This window comes from Vidua chalybeata, chromosome 7, assembly GCF_026979565.1.
Source record: "Vidua chalybeata isolate OUT-0048 chromosome 7, bVidCha1 merged haplotype, whole genome shotgun sequence".
Lineage (NCBI taxonomy): Eukaryota > Metazoa > Chordata > Aves > Passeriformes > Viduidae > Vidua > Vidua chalybeata.
In genome coordinates this window covers 24,371,648-24,388,361 of record NC_071536.1, presented here as the reverse complement: position 1 = coordinate 24,388,361, position 16,714 = coordinate 24,371,648, and the positions used below count along the sequence as shown (strand labels likewise).

The 16,714-nt window shown below is 42.3% G+C and overlaps 1 long non-coding RNA gene across 4 annotated transcripts; it reads left to right on the top strand.

The window, feature by feature from the left end:
- The first annotated feature begins 7,682 nt into the window (after positions 1-7,682).
- On the top strand, positions 7,683-15,046 carry LOC128790760 (uncharacterized). 4 transcript variants are annotated; one of them, XR_008431853.1, is made up of 5 exons: positions 7,683-8,149; positions 9,998-10,065; positions 13,673-13,892; positions 13,985-14,068; positions 14,973-15,046. It is a non-coding gene; the product is annotated as an uncharacterized LOC128790760 (long non-coding RNA). The 4 variants fall into 4 exon arrangements; XR_008431851.1 differs by lacking the exon at positions 14,973-15,046 and adding an exon at positions 10,470-10,595 and having other exon boundaries at positions 13,985-14,324; XR_008431852.1 differs by lacking the exon at positions 14,973-15,046 and adding an exon at positions 8,785-9,218 and having other exon boundaries at positions 13,985-14,324.
- Positions 15,047-16,714: the final 1,668 nt, after the last annotated feature.

Sequence of the window (16,714 nt, the reverse complement as noted above, 5' to 3'; positions counted from 1 at the left end):
CAGAGAGCAGTGTCACCATATTCTTGGAAGCAGCCTGCAGCCGGCCTTCTCAGGGGAGAGAGAAATCAGAAAACAGCCAAACAGCCACCACCACCACCACCAAGAGAAAAATAAGTGTCCTGCCTTGCATGAGTGAAATTTATGGGAATAATAGAATGATGCTGCTCCACAGATGGTAGGTCAATAAAGTGGGCCTTACCCAGCCTCAAATCTTTGGTATTTTAATGTATTTCCTGATTCTGTGAGTTACAGCTGCCCTGTTGCATATATATGCACATAGCCCTTAATGCTGTAGAGGACAGATGGAGTAGTATTTATCCCCTCATTCCCAATGTCCCCTTTATCTTTGTTTTAAAGGCTTGATTCAGCTTTGAGAAATCTGCCTTGCTGCAAATCAAAGTAAAAGCATGCCCTGAAAGAGGAAGACATTTGTATTTATTTTAGTTAATTGCTTGTTTGCATAATTACTCATTCCAAAATCCAACTTACAATAAAATCTTCCCTTCCATCAATACAGCCATTGTTACAGCCTCCAGCATGTCTGCCCCAGCAGTCATTTGCTGGAGCTGGGAAGGCTGCTTGGTAAAGGTGAGCTTTACAGTCTAGCTCTGACCCACAGAAACGAGGTCAGAGAGCTCCCCAGTCAGCTCAAGACCCACTTGTCTTCCAAGTCCTTCACCATAATTCACTGTAATAAAGAAAGGGTAAGGGGATGATGAGGAGGATTTGAGGTTGGTGAGTGTAAAGCAAGGATGACTTTTAGATTTAAGCATCTGTTTTTTGACTTTACCATCTCTACTGTAGATGTATGGGAATGTGTGTCCCTACATATTAAAAACAAACCAAATCAGAACACTGTTTGAATGCGGAAGAATAGTGACTTGAAAGTTGTTCTTTATGTTCTTTCTTTCTCTGTGTGTGTGGCTTTTTTGGTTTGTTTGTGAGTGTGTTTGTTGTTGTTGTTTGGGTTGGTTTCTTTTTTTGGGGTGTTTTTGTTTGGGCTTTTTAGTTGGTTTTGTTTTGTTTTTGTTGGGTCGGTTGTTTTTTTGGGGTTTTTTTTATTTGTTTTTTGGGGGGCTTTTGTGTGGTTTTTTGGGTGTGGGTTTTTTCTTTTGTTTGGTGTTTTTTGGTTGTTGTTGTTGGCTTTTTTTTTTTTTTTGTTTTTTTTGGGTTTTTTTGTAAATATGCTCAAACAGGAAAAGAACATTGTAAAAACCTTCTTGGACCTGTGGGGCTTTGGGAGCCCTTGGCAGCATGTACAGTGCACCAGAGTGCTTCAACACAGAGATTTTTCCCCAGTTCTGAAGAAACACATAGACTCTGTTTTGAATGTCCAGTCCAAGTCAATGATGAAATGGTGTGTCCTGTTAGGCAAAGATGACATCAGAGGGCAGGGAGTGCAGCCTACAAAATTAAAATTAAAGCAAACAAAAGGTTTTCTAAGCTTCTTTGAACATCACGTTAGCCTTTCAGCCATTCCCAGCTATGAGGTGTGACCCTGCCTGAATTGGCAGGGTCTGCCAAAGGATCAGGTTTTGACCGCGTTTATTTTGGCTGTGGCTATCGTAAACCCAGGGGCAGGGCTGGGAGCCTTCCCTCACCCCAAGCGCCCTTTGGGATACACCCTTCTTGACCAAGCTGAGCCAGACTGGCAGGAGACAGCATTTATGGATGTACATCTGAGACCTAGGTTCAGCCCAAGCTCTGCTTGTTTTCTAAACATGGCCAGAGGGTGTCTTAGAAAGCCAACAAGGTTCCCAAACTTGATGAGATGAAGGCTGGTGCAAGCAAGACAAGGTCAGGTCACTGGATCTGGCCTTCAGATGAGGAGGTGGATCATACTGAGGGATCTGAGATTTTACATTGGTGATAGCTGTAGCTGCTCTCATTTTGCGATCTATTCTGTTTTGCCCTGGGGCCTGTGCTTTTCCTCGCTGACAGTATGCAACACCCTCGTGGCCTCCCACTTCCCTTCTGTCAAAGATACCTGTCTGAGAGGAAAGTTGTAGGAGATGACAGCATAGTTTGCTTTGTGATGAGTTCCAGTGTACCTGAACTGGGAATTGGATATGGCAAATGCATTGTCCAAGCAGAAAAGGAAAGGACACTGTCTAGGTGTCTGGTTGGATGTCTCTCAGGATGTGCCTGGAATTTTACAGGATAAGCCCAGTGGTTGTCTCCTAACTGGCAGAAATGGCTGGCATCTCCTAGGGAGTTTCTGCCCCCATGTTTCCCAACATCTCTTCCAAACGTGTGTGTATCCCAAGGAGGAGCCAGTGCCTGCAGTAATGTGGGAGGGGGGAGGAGGGAGAGGAAAAGAAGCCCTGTGTCCTTGCAAGTGTAACAGTTTAGTCTTTGCTCTCAGGGACACAAGCTGGCAGTTGGCTTTGTAGTAACCCACATGACAACAGGAATAACATCAGGCATAATTAGACAAAATGATGGTATAAGTTCAACTCTTTTTCCCTGAAGCACCCAGCCCCCTCAACCCATTTTGAAACAATGCACCTTTTGTGTACTCCAAGTATCTTTTAAAAATACAATTGATTTCTTTCTTCCCCATCACAGAAAAGAGTTTGCTGCTAGGATAACAAAAGTTGAAATGTCTCAGGCAGGATGGAGACTGAAGCAGGGAGGGGAAAAGATACCTCATCCCTCCCAGCTTCTTCTGATGTCCTCTTCCAGACCCCCCTTACCTACCACCACCCACGAGATAATCATTGTTCTTTGTTACTACTACTTTAAATGCTCTCCCTTTCCACCCCTGCAACCCAAAACCCTATTGTTTTGGTGTTAGAAGTATACATGACGTAGTCATGATTCTGCCTTCTCTGAGGCCTTGTCAGGTTATGGATGATTGATCATGCTTCATCCACCCAATGAAGCCCATCAAAGAATAGTACAACATTTTCCTCTCTGTCTCCTTCCCCTAAGTGTGACTTGGCTGAGAGGACTACTGTGCTGGATTTGAATGGAAATTATCTAAGTGTGTGGCTCCAGCTCCCCCTGCTAGCTTCCCTCTCTTTAAAAAATGAGACTGAAATGTAATCAGATTTACTTTAATGAGAGGGGACTGAGAAAATGCATCCCATGAAAAAGAATTTTGTGGGCAACCCAAGTCCCACACCATAAACAAAATCAAGTCACTCTATATTAGTGTAGAGAAAGCCTCAACACAGGAGCAACCCTGTGTATACCCCCTCCTTATCACAGCTTTCCAGCCAGCCCATTAAACTGCTTTGTACCCACTCCTGTGCCACCTCCCCATGTAGATGCATGTGCACATGACTTCTGGGTAACAGGGTTGGACGTGTAAAATGGACCCTACTCTGAGTGCTTTGATTTCCGTTTTAGATGCTTTTGAGTCCTTTGCTGAAATATGAGTCATTTTAAAACTACTAAGCTAGGAATTGTGGGGGTTTTATTGGTTTGGCTGTCTGATTTTTGAGCATCTTTAAGACATTTAGACATGAAGTGTGATGCCAACCACTGCAGCATTATTAACATTTTAAGTGTTTGAAGACTGCGTGTGACTTTGTAATGCTATATCTATATATGTGGGTGCATGTAATGTCGATAAGTGAAATTGGTTTATAGCTCTAACTAGTTATATTCTTTTTAAGGTCCCAGTGAGATACCCAGGCAATCAATTTTGAAGACTTGCAGTGCAGTCATGCAAATAAAACTTGGGAATAGTGGAGTCTGACAAAGCAGTCCTGAGAATTATGGACATAAAATTTCTTCCAGAAGTGATCCAATAGCTGTATATGTACAAAAAAGAAAATCAAAAATTATATCCTCAGAATGGTTCTTTTTTTCAGTGCTCCTAATTTTGGTATATCCATCCATGTTCTTTCCTAGAGCAGGACAGTTATTACTTGTACAAAAAATACCTGCCCTGGCAAACTTTAATCCCAAACTGATGCATATGAACTTTCATACTGACTTAAAAATATTCAAACTTGAATATTATTTTTAAAATATTCTATGAGAAGCAGAATTTTTGGAAAGCTGTATTCTTCCTTTTGCTCATGTAGGTTTTGATTTTGCCACCCTAAAATTTCTGGCTAGTTTCAGGCTTACAAGTGATTGTTCCAGAGCTTTTAATGTTGTGGCAACAGGGGATTGTTCATAAACTCTTTTCCAAACATAACTGCTAGGTTAACTGTTGACCAGATAGTATCCAGAAAGTATATTTTATTGACTGTGAATTCATTAATAGTTAACTGGTGTGCAGACATTGAAACAATGTGCTGATTCTTCATATTGAATCCTATCTCAGACAAATACAATAAGATGCCACGGTCTGTTGCTTTCTCAGCTCAACATTGCTGAGTGTTGATGTCAGGGAAAAGTCTTAGTTAACAGCATTCCTAGAGCACTCTGTGGAACTGAGGGAGCTACAGAAAACTTAGAGGCTTCATTTAGATACACAAGCTGAACCTGCAAAACAGCATGACACAAAAACCCCAACAAAACAAAAACCCCAAAATAAACAGAAAAAAACCCAAACCAAACCAAACCAAACCAAGCAAAAAAACCCAAAAAAAACAAACAAAAAAAAAACCACCAAAAAACCCCACAAAACACCCACAAAAAAAAAAAAAAAAAAAAAAAAAAAAAAAAAAAAGAAAAAAAGCAAAAGGAAAAAGATTATTGGGCTCCAGAGCTAAAAAATGTCAGAGGGGTGCCCAGGGCAGTAACATGCACCTTGAGGAAAGACATACAGACAAAAGATCAAAGCTTCCTGCTCCAGCACAAAGCAAGGGTTTCCTGCTACAAAGTGTTACCTCTGCCAGAAAGGCAGAGAGAGAATGAATTCAGGTCTCTGAAAATTCAGGTCTCTGAAGAGATTTGGAAATGCTTGGTGTTGGATGTGACTGATACTCATAAAGGAGTTTGGCTTCTAAATGCTGGTGTACCCAGAAACACAGGAAAAAATGTTTGTTTTAGAGTCCTATTGAACTCCAGGAGGATAAACACTCTATATCTGTTGAAGGCCACGATCATTGCCATAAGATTAACTAGAAAGGAAAAACACATGGCAGCCAGCCAGGAAACAAAACTATCAGAAGGTAAACAGACATAATCAACCAGGGACTCCAGAAAGCTGCATTATTAACAGAATAAAACATATGACCCCATCTGAAGGCCTTCTTTCCTAGAAGGATGTATCTAAATAGAAGACAAATATTTTGGGTTAAGAAATAGTGTTAAGGCCATGGTTAAAGCCAAGAAATAGGGCTAGCCCTTGTTGTGGTGGTACAATGAGGATGGTGCTTTTGAAAGACCAGAGAGTGCATTTCTGCTCATGCCAGCCCCTGAGGAGAGACATATTGACCATACCTGTCCTCCTCTGGAAAAACTAATTGTTGGGGTTTTAGTTTAGTTTTGTTTGTTTGTTTGTTTTGTTTTGGGGTGTTTTTTTTTTTTTTGGGTGTTTTGTTTTGTTTTGTTTTTTCTTCTGGGCAAATGATATATGATAAGTGAGGACAGTAGGATTTTCCATCATTGCTTCTGAGATTGTCCGTGTTGGTCATGCTCTGTTTCTGTGCCAGTCATACCCCACTGGTTAGATTACTATGGCAGAAATGGTATCTATTTGTTTCTGATAGATTTTTGGCCTAATGTTCATCAAATTGATTTATATACATACATACCTGTTGGCACCCCCAATGTTTGCAACTGAAAATACTTTACACCATTTTCTTGTGCAGTGTATAATTATCTCTTATCCATTTTGAGCCTGCCATCTGCAAACAGCCAGGAAGTGTCTCCAGTTCATGGAACTCTGTTTTACCTCCTCAGCCGTGGTCACAGAGTTGCACTTAATCATGCATGGGTTTTTTGGTGTAACCTTGAAAATGAAACAGGAGTATAAAAGACAGGGACAAACCACTTTTTGCCTACCAAAAAGTAAACTTCTTCCTTGCTTTAATGCAGTTGCTCTTTCTCTAAAAGATCAAATGCAGTTGAGAGACTGACAGTCTCTCAAATTTTCACTTGCAAAAAAAGGAAGGATTTGTAAAAATTCTGTACCTTGATGAAGCTGTTTTGCTCTTCCAAAGAAGTCTGTCTCTGGCTTATTTGCAGAGCAGTTAGTCTTGTATTCCTCTTTACTCTTCTTTGTAACAGTAATAGGTAGACTGACTAATGTACCAGTAGACCTTCTTCAGCACACTGCTTGTGTGGCTGTGTTGTACTGAAAGGCTGTGGTCTAATTCTGTGAATGTTCATATGGCGTGGGACTGGCTATTACATTTACAATCCAATACTGTAGATGTAATTATGAACAATTGCACCTCATGTTGGCTGCATTATTGAAAATAATAACCTGGATCAATCACACTATATAGATGACATGAAATTATTAAGAAGTCATATTAATTAAGTCACTGTGCTTTTCAGATTTTCTGGTTATGAGAGAAAAGCAAAGCATTTTTCTTTATCTACAGTTATAAAATCATCATTATAGTATCCATATCCTGGTGTAATACTGTGGGTTGGAGCAAACTATGCCTTCTACATCAGATGCTTTGGGCTGTTTGAAATGTTGGTTTTTTTTTTTTTTTAGTACTTACTTTGATATTTCCTGGCCATATTGAGACCTAAGTGCAATATGGATGATGTTTTATGATGCAAGACCATGCGACTGTATTATATTTGCATTCTATGTATAAAGGCCAACCAATGTGACTAACATATTGGAATCTGTTTGTGTGACTCAAGGTTTTGCACATCTAGTTCTGGAAATCAGACCAGTGGCACAGGCCTGGGAACAGCTGCAGCTCTATAATGCATTGTTCTGCCTACCTAGCTCCAGATCAGCAGTCTGAATTTCTTTTTGCTGTGGAGTCTGCCCAAACATCCTTTTGAAAATGACACATCCTGATGCTGGAAGACCTTCCCAGGAAAGTTTCAGCAGGGAGGAAATGGGAGAATATAACATCTCATAAACTCCCTATGACTCCAGAGCAAGGCCCAAAGGCTATCATTACTGAGATGCATATTGTTAACGTCAGTTCCAAAAGAGGATCTCAATTTATTGTGTGTTGGGAGTTTCTAGAGTCAGCTCCATCCTGCTATGTGGTATAACAATGTGTCAGTTGCACAATAGGAGTAACCTCACAGTATTCATATGTCACTTCAACAAGAGAGAGAAAAAAAATACTTGTGTAGTTACAGGGTGGTTTGGTTTTTCTGACATTTAATTCTTACATGGCAGGCATCAGTGCTTTAATGGGTGAGATTTTTGGACTGAAAACAAAATCATTAATAGAAAACAGTTACAAGTCTGTACTTCCTATCCTTGACAAACTTCCCTATTTTTTTTTTCCCTTTTATTGTCATGTCATGTCAGAGCTGATTATAAAAGACAGGCTTTATAGCATTACATGGGTGGGCTTTGGACTATTGAGCTTCTGTTCTGGAGATCACAGACCTCAGTTTCACTGTCTTTGCTCTCTCCCTAACAAAGTAAAAACACTGAAGTGACATCCCAGAGGTAAATTTTTTAGCCTTGAATCTAAGTTCATGGATTCTGAGACAGAAGGAAAAAGTAGTATTTCACAGTCACAGACCAATCACAAAGCAGTTTCTATTGTGATGGAAAATTAAGTAGCAAATGTGACTCTTGCCTCTCAATTACCCAGTATGTCATAGTGGCTGATGTCTAAAGATAGGCTAGGTCGTGTCCAGGCACCATCTGATACAGAACAAGACCACCCACAGAGGACACCCAGCAGGCAGATCTGCCAGGCTGCTGCTGTCCTGCTGCAGAGATACTGAAAGCAGAAATGGTGACAAACAGGCAGTGACATTAGCAGCACAACAGGAAATGCTCAGAGATGAAGAGAGAGAGGCTGGAAGATAGGAATGAGACAAGGGCTTACATAATCATATTTAGGCAACCATAAACCCATATTAACACCTTCCCCTATGTCCCACTAAATTTTTAATTCCAGAGGTGCCTGGAAGCACTATGTAAAGTGAAATCAAACCACATCAATGTAACATGTGGCATGTGGCATGAGCAGACAGGACAGTTAAGTCCTACTGCTAACACCGTAATAGCTTTCAGACTAAGGAGTGTGTTTCTCACCCTTGCTCTCCTACCTTCTACATGGAGCAAGAAGTACCATTACAGGAGGTGAGTGTTGTATTTGGACCCTGACTGCCTTCTCTGCCATGTATTGTGGCATAGAAACAGGCTTGAAACAACTGCATGATGGACAGATCTGCTTTCTGGGAAGAGCCTGATGTAAAATCTGATTCGCAATGAACAGAGCTGGATGCATTTTTTCCCTTGTTTTTTGTTGCATTCTTAAGATGTGATGTCAGAGACCTTCTTGGTGCATATAGATATGTTCTGGTTTGTCCAGGCCTGGGAGGATTTATTAGAACAAGGGAAGTAAAAGGCTAAGATTTATCTTAGAGTAGCAGTTCAACCTTAGTCTGTAAAACTGCCTCATAAATCTCTGGAAATCATTAGCTGTTAATCCATTGCTCAGCTGATCATTGTGAATAGTATACAGGCCTTTAATTGTCATTCTGCAGGAAAGGCCATCTTCTGCTGCTGAGAGAATGGCTCTCAAGTTCATCTAACAACATGTGATAGGAGCAGGGTGGTGATAGATTGAAACAGACTAGAAAGATTGGAGCAAGCTAGTGATTTACCTTCTCCATAAATTGGAACCACTGCTGGGGGATGCAGGATGCCAGAAGGGGATGGTGGAACTGATTACTCAAAATCAAGTAAAAATCTAAATTTCCTCCTCTATTCAGGCCTTCCCCACACCAAACAGAAGATACATGAGCAGATATCCTCTCTACTTCACAGGAGCTGCCAATAGAAATTCCTTAGCTCTGTGAGGAATATAGTCTGAGGCCTTGTGAATTATGAGGTCACCTGAAATAGAACAATCACGCCAGGCATTTCCAAATCCTCCTGGTCACAAGGAGTGAACTTAATAAAACACTTGTTTAACTAACAGCAACTGAGGTGTCATGAGCAAGTGAATTCCCCATCACTTCCTCTTGTCACCTGTGATCGATCAACCTCAGGAGGTTCAGAAGTTCATTCATAACCTGCAGAAGAGCAGGACTGTAGGCCCAGACACATGTGGTGTCTCTGAGCCCTTTCTCTGCATCCTTGGCCAGTGGGGCTTCATATTCAGACAAAGGTCTCCGAGGAGTGACAAGGCAAGGATGTGGCCCAGGTTAGTGCCACACTGAGCCACTTGCCTTGGCACAGATCTGGCTTACCTGGGGGTCTTCTCTGATCTCTGACCTGAGGCAGGAGAGGGGTGTGCTGGCTGTGTGAGGCATTGTGCCCACTGCAACTCATTCAAGCTACATTTTGTCCAGAAATGACACTATGGCCCATGCTCTTCCAGACAATTGCAACAAGAAAGCCCTGCCCATCATCTCTCACTCTATTTCTCCTTCCTTTCCTCTCCCTGGATTGGGCACCACTGCCCGAGAGCAGTGGGAACATGCTCATGTGGATATCCTGTCAGGACAGCTCATGTTATGCCCCAAGGTCACAGGAAGACATCAGCCACTAAACAAACTTTTGCACCACTGGGGGAGTCCCTGAGGGTCAGGCAGGGTCAGAGCACAGGTGGGGCTCCTATCCCATTCCTGTTCAAACACCCAGCGGGTGACTCTTAGTTTTCAGTTTTGGTCTTTTGGCTGTTCCGTCGCTGTGTGTTTAAGTATGTGTTGTGTGTGTAGGGAGGGAGTAATACTGATGTTTTTCAGAACCACTCATTTTCTTGCCTTGTTTTTTCCCCTTTTCATAGCATTATTACTCCATTAATATTCCTGAAAGCCAAGCTCTAGCCCAATGGGTTCTCATGATTAAAGACTAAATGCTGCAGAGGAGATGACAGTCCTCACATGTGCCAATGAGTCAGTGAATTCCTTTGTGAAGCCTAAGTCCATCCAGATGTTGACCTCAGCTCTGATGCTATGTTCTTTCCTTATTTTCCTCTAGCATTGCTGGGTCTATTTAAGATGGGTATGACGTGAACATCAATGAAGAAAGACAGGCTCTCTAAGAGGGTAAAATGCTTTCCTTCTTTCTACAATAGGATTGTGAAGCTCTTTCCACTGCCGTAATTCTTGGCTGTTGCCTTAAAAATGCTTGTGTTACAAATATTATTGCTCATTTGGTGCTATGTGCATTACGCAGGCCTAAATGCCTAAAGGCAATCTAAGTATCTTTCTTTGGGTCTAATTTGGATTTTCAGGCTTTTTCTACAAATAGCTACATGGGACTACACTGGTAAGCAGAGAGTACAAAAAAGCAAAGATCTATCTGCATGTGGCTTCTAGAAATGTTCTGCTTTCACAGTCTAAAACCAGTATTTTCATTAAATACAAAGAGAGAGAACAGTATTCTGCCTACCGAGATTTCCCCAGCAATTTTGCTGTTTCTTTACTTTTCTTTGTAATCAATTTCTTAGAAACTGGACTCCGAATTGCACTTTTGAGCAGTTGCTGGTCTAGGTATTTCCTTGTTATGGATCAGGGCAGCTCCATCATCTTCACCTGCAGGCTGTGTTGCAGCAGGCCAGGAAGTGCTCCTGAAGGTTGGTTGTGGCAGGACTAGAGGCAGCATAGAGCACTGACTGCTGCACAGGTTTTAGCGGGGCTCCAACAGCGGAAATGAGGGTAGTGCCAAATGAATCATGTTCAAGGCTTTTCCTTTCCTTTCCTTTCCTTTCCTTTCCTTTCCTTTCCTTTCCTTTCCTTTCCTTTCCTTTCCTTTCCTTTCCTTTCCTTTCCTTTCCTTTCCTTTCCTTTCCTTTCCTTTCCTTTCCTTTCCTTTCCTTTCCTTTCCTTTCCTTTCCTTTCCTTTCCTTTCCTTTCCTTTCCTTTCCTTTCCTTTCCTTTCCTTTCCTTTCCTTTCCTTTCCTTTCCTTTCCTTTCCTTTCCTTTCCTTTCCTTTCCTTTCCTTTCCTTTCCTTTCCTTTCCTTTCCTTTCCTTTCCTTTCCTTTCCTTTCCTTTCCTTTCCTTTCCTTTCCTTTCCTTTCCTTTCCTTTCCTTTCCTTTCCTTTCCTTTCCTTTCCTTTCCTTTCCTTTCCTTTCCTTTCCTTTCCTTTCCTTTCCTTTCCTTTCCTTTCCTTTCCTTTCCTTTCCCACCCCTCTGGGTGACACAAACCGCTCTTTCATGATGCACAGCAGCAGAACTGGATATTTTTTCTAGGACTTTAAACAGATTTCTGGAGTCTGATCTTTAGAAACATTTACTTTGCCAAGTCCCCTCCCAGTTTTGGGACATTTTCTTAAGTGGTACTTTGCTTTCCTGTTGTGGGATTCAGCCTGGAGATGCAGGGACTATAAAAGGGGATTTCCTAATCTCAGCCTGTCCAGTTATGTCCAGCAAAATGGAACTTTCAGGAAGTTCCTCTCCAGCTGTCATAACATACCCTCACCATACTGACCTGCCACAGTGTTGTTTCCTGTTGAGATATAACTGGTCAGCTGATGAGGGGGGCTTTAGAATGGGAGCAGAATGAGCAGAGCAGCGCACCTCTGGCACTGTTTAGTCTGGATACCCTTATTCCTTTGGTACTGGGATTGGCCTGGTTTTGGTTAGGCCTTTAGTTACAGATCCTTCACACCTGATTGCCATGCACACTTGAATCCTAGGCCTGCTGCTCAGCTCCTGACCTCTTTTCCAGGTTCCAGTGACTTTCATTCCCTGTTCCAAGCCTTTGAATTTCTGTGCTTACACAGGCATTGCTTCCCTGAGCTGCAGCATCAGAGGCACAGCCTCTTCTGCATGTGCAGCTTTCTGGTCTTGGAGGAAGCTTTGGCCCCTTCCCCAAATTTCCCCAAATACTGCCCTTTGAGTAGAGGTAAGGTAGGAAAAATGCCAAGGGCAGTGACAGCTGCAAAATGGCAATTCTGACCAGATGCAAAACCAGGATTCAACTCTCTGGAGCCTCTGTGCCAAGCTCCTTCCACCTGATTGTGCTGAATATGCCTGAAGGCAGCTGTCAATGGGCTGGAGTACCAGTGACTTGATGTCTATGATACAGTTAACACAAACTGGCATCTCCCTGTTTAGTTTCCTCTATAAAACTCTTATTTCTACTCTCTACTTTTCTCTCCCTCTTGCTCTTTCTTTTTGTTTATTTGTTTCATGATCTCTGCCAAAATTACATTGATTTACTTGTAACAACTCATGCCAGGATCAGAACAGCCATATCTGAATTTATGGGCCAATTTTCAAACAGAGTAATTTCCTGCTATTTTCCTGCCTCCTGAGTCAGAACAGTATCTTTCTGCATACTGCCAGGCATGGACAATTCTTACTTAGAGATGAAGCCATTCCCAAACAGAGCCAGTATGCCTTTCAAAGGCCAAGTCTTTCAGCTCTTATTCAGGATTTTTATTGTAATGATCCAGACATGTGTTTTCTCACATGTACATTACATTACAGCTCTCATGGCATTTCAGAGATGCAGAAAGAGTGATGGAGGTTACTTTGCAGTGCTTTTCAGAGGTGGTGTTGGGATGAGTTTGAGTTATTTGTTTATGAGATTAATTTATACAGTGCTGCTGCAGAGCTGGTAACAATTTTCATTATGTGCTAGCTGGCTGTACTGCATCTTCAAAAGGGATCTGCTCTATCTCATGGCAGAAAGCAGCACAGGTATGAAAGGAACTCCAAATACTTAAAAAGGCAGCACACAAATAGACTTTGTCCTCCTTCTCAACAACCCACCTTGACAGCACTGGTTTGATAATCAGCAGCTTCTGTGCATTAAGCCAGCCCCATCTGGCTTAGTGACTCAGGGATGTAAGGCAGGAGGGAGGGCTTCTTCCAGTCAACAATTTGACTGCTTATTTTCAGTCTCAGAGACCCATATCACATCTGGAATTTTCCCAGTCATGGGTTTTGGTTTTGGATTCATATTGTGAGAGCCTAGGGAGGGTTATTTTGCCATCCAGAATTTCCAGTAGTGGACTGTGGCATTCAAAATTAAAATAAAACAAACAAACAAAAACAACTGTCATCCTTCCTGCAAAGCATCATCTGCTCTTAGGGGTACAAGGAACCACAAAAACCACCACCGACAAAAAAAGGTCATCATTAACTTCATAAAATTCCCAAGGAACAGGTAATACAGCAGCCAGAGGTTCTAGGTGAGGATGAAGTAAATGTAGCCTTGAAGACATATATGTTAAGATGCTGAGTTCCTCATTCAGTGAAAGCCCTGAAATCCTCCCAGACAGTAAGCCCCAATTTCCTCATTAGAAGAAAACACAAAAAGGGACACTCACAATTTAATGTGCTCAGTTCTGACACAGATGAAGCTGTGGTACTCTGTGTAATCCTTGATGAAAGGCAAAGCAAAGAGCTACCTGGAGGACCACCAAGGCACTGGATATGAGACATCCTCTCAAACAAAGTTCAGTTAAGGGAAGGCTCCAGATCCATGTCAGATGATAAGATAGGAAATAAGGAATTAGCTTGCTCAAGAGGTCCTTCTAAAGGAAGGGATGGTGTAGGATGAGGAAGAAACTCAGCCTGTCTATACTCTTTCCTCAATTAGAGCAAGAAGTGGCTATCCCACAATCTTTTATTTTACTTATGGTGTTCAGTGAAGGCTTCCAGGTGTTTCTATATCTCTTTCCTTGCTGTTTCCTTTCCAGGAGTGGTGATCTGCAGTTCTCTGGGAAGACTTAGCACCCTATTGGTCATCAGTGCCTGACAACAGGCTGGCTGTGGGCCTTTGGATTTTCCCACTGACCTCATTTTTCAAGGTTGCATTTTCCACCTCTGATGGTTTCAGGTTTGATCTTAAAATAACTCTACCTTGCAGTGATTCACCCACATCTAAGGGTTGGGTTTCCTGGCCTCTTCTGAGCCTGGGTATGTTTTGGTTGCTCCTCACTGATCACTACTCAGTTTGCCCCCAGGAGGGCCTTTTGACCATGCTCTGATCATTTTTTTTTGTGCTCTAGTCGTATTGAAATGTATTTCACACCCAATATCTGTCAACAACGGGAGAGAGCTGAAGATATCATGACAAGCTTTGACTTGGAAAGGTATAGTATTAGGTGCTTATGTATTTTCCAAAAACAGGTACAACTCTGCATTGCCATGGTGACATAGCCCTTCTTAATTCTCCTAAGCAATGGAAATTAGGGGACTTACTGGCCAGAGAATGAAAGTATGGACCCAGGGGCCTGGGGGATGACACATACTTGTTCATGAGTTTGGAAGCCCACTTAGTCCAGGGAGAGAAAGCATAATTCAAAAATTGCTAGCTACTGATATCCAAGAATAGGATTTAGATCCATCAAAAAAGAAACAAAAAAAAAGTAAAAAAGAAAAAAATAAAAGAAAGTTTTATTCAATACAAAAAACACAAATCTTCTGCATGTGGTTGAATTTTTTTGTCTGTGTGGTTATTTCCCATCTATATTCTGCTTTATAAGCAAGAAAGGAAGACCTGCTTCTTTTTTACCAACTATATATGTACAGGACAAGATTAAGACTCAATAATCAGTGAATTTTAAAGCTGACCCCCCCCCCCCAAAAAAAAAAAAAATCCACCTCCCTTGCAGGCAGAGTAGAGGATAAGCCTATTTCATTTTTTTTTACATCCTGACATTGACTGGCTTCAAACACCTTGTACAGTATTGCAGTTACAGGATGTAATGTTACCACATATCCTGAATTTAGGTTTTGGTGGGAAACAAAGGCTCTCTGTCATTCTATTGGGGAATCCACCAGTATTCCTGCCAGCTCATCATCTTCCTAATGTTGCCAAGTAGTATGTGATTAATTGCTGTGAGACAGACGAGGAAAAAAACCACAAGATACAACAGAAAAAGAAACATTTTGGAAATTAACTTATACAAGATATATTTGCTCGCACTTTGTTATTTGAATCCTTTTTGTTCACGTCATCAGGCTTTTGACAAAAGTTCTGATGTTTGTGTGCAGAGACTATCCGATAAGAGTGAGGAGTTCAGCAACTGAGGATTTAAGGAAAACAGCAGCTATCACAGGAATTGACAACCTGCATGTCCTTTAAAACAGAAATGCCTAAACTGTGAGTCATGGCTGGTGTCTAAGCCCAACTCACCTGATTCATGTTTTCAGCTGAGATTGACTTAGGAAGATATGAAAAATCATAGGAACTGATATCAGCTAGTGGTCCCAAATCACTTATTGATACCAAGCTGGGAGCTGCGTATGGGACTAAAGGGATCATTACCATGACTTTGGCATCATCCATCCTTTCCTCCGATGACACAGCCTGAGTACATTGTCAGACTAAAGCTGAGGAAAGCTACAGGGAATGTGCATGGGCAGGAGGGTTTGCTTGGCCCCACATAATTCTGTTAGCTCCTTCTTAAAAATATGCCTCAGAAGCAGATTTATCTGCCAAGTTTTAGCATGGCATGAAATATGTACAGCCACATAACCCTCCACCTCATTCCAAAAATGGAGAGGGACTAAGAAAAGACCAACTCAGGTTTAGCTATCGCAACAAAGAGGTCCTGAACGTCAGTCAACCAGGGGCAGACTGTGATTTTACCATAAAGTTTGAGCTGCAGAGATCCCTCTCGTGCTGAGAACTGGGAAGGAGGTATGTGGGAAGGGAAAAGAAGGGAGAACAGCTAATGTGGAGGGCAAAGGGGGTGACAGCATGGGAACAGAAGGATGCTAGAGAAGGATGGAGAGAAGTGAAGCCTTTCAACCCCTCACCAGCAGTGGCACCTGTCCCAGTCTTGGACTCACTTGTGTTTCAGTGGCTTGTCTGACTGCTATGGCTTTGGGAAAAAGAGCCTGTTTACAGGAAACTAGCTTGCTGTGCTTCCCACAGCTTTGCCGGGCTGGGGTGGAGGCAGAAGCTGGCTCTTTTTGCTGCTGAGAAAGCTTCAGCTTTCTCCAGTGTGTGAATGCTGCAACTCACTTCTTCCCAACCCTACCTCCTTCCTTCAGCACTGACACTTTGCCACTCTAGCCTCAGCCACATGGGTGTTTTGCAGGGTTTGTTGTTCCCAAAAGGGCTGAAAGATCCCTGGAAGCTGCTGGGCCCATGTTGTAGCTCAATCCGTGAGGACAGACCCCTGACTGGCATTACCATCCCTTGCACCCTTAGGCTTTGCTGAAGATGTTTAATGAACAGATTTCCTGTAATAGATGGCAGCAATAACAAGAAAAATAAGATGTTGCACCACATCTTGGCAGGATTGACTCAGAAGGACAATTCAGGCAGCTGTCTGTCCTCTCCCAGCCCTCTGCCTCTGTTCCCATGCACACTTGCTTACGGGTCATGCTGAGGGCTGAAGAAAAAGCTGTGCACTGTCTTCTTTAGTATCAGGCACAGAGGTTATCATTCCAGCCTTGAAAACCGAGGCTGCAAACAGGGAAAGGGGGAGGTGACATATTTTGGTAGAAATGAGTATTTAAAATACATCATATTGGTTCTATTGGCCTCTTCCCTACCTCCCTCACAGCTTGTAAAACTCCTGCTGTCTCCCTTCCTTTTCAGGCAAATGCTTGGCTTGTTTCTCCCAGCACACTGCATTCCCGTCACCCTGTCCCTGCGGCTACTAACCCACCTCCTAAAGCTTAAAGAGGAGCTTGTGGGCCAGCTTCTGTCCCAGTCCTCACTGCGGCTGTTGCTCGACTTGCACACAGCAGTGTGTGTTGGATGGAGCTCCTGCTCCTGATGG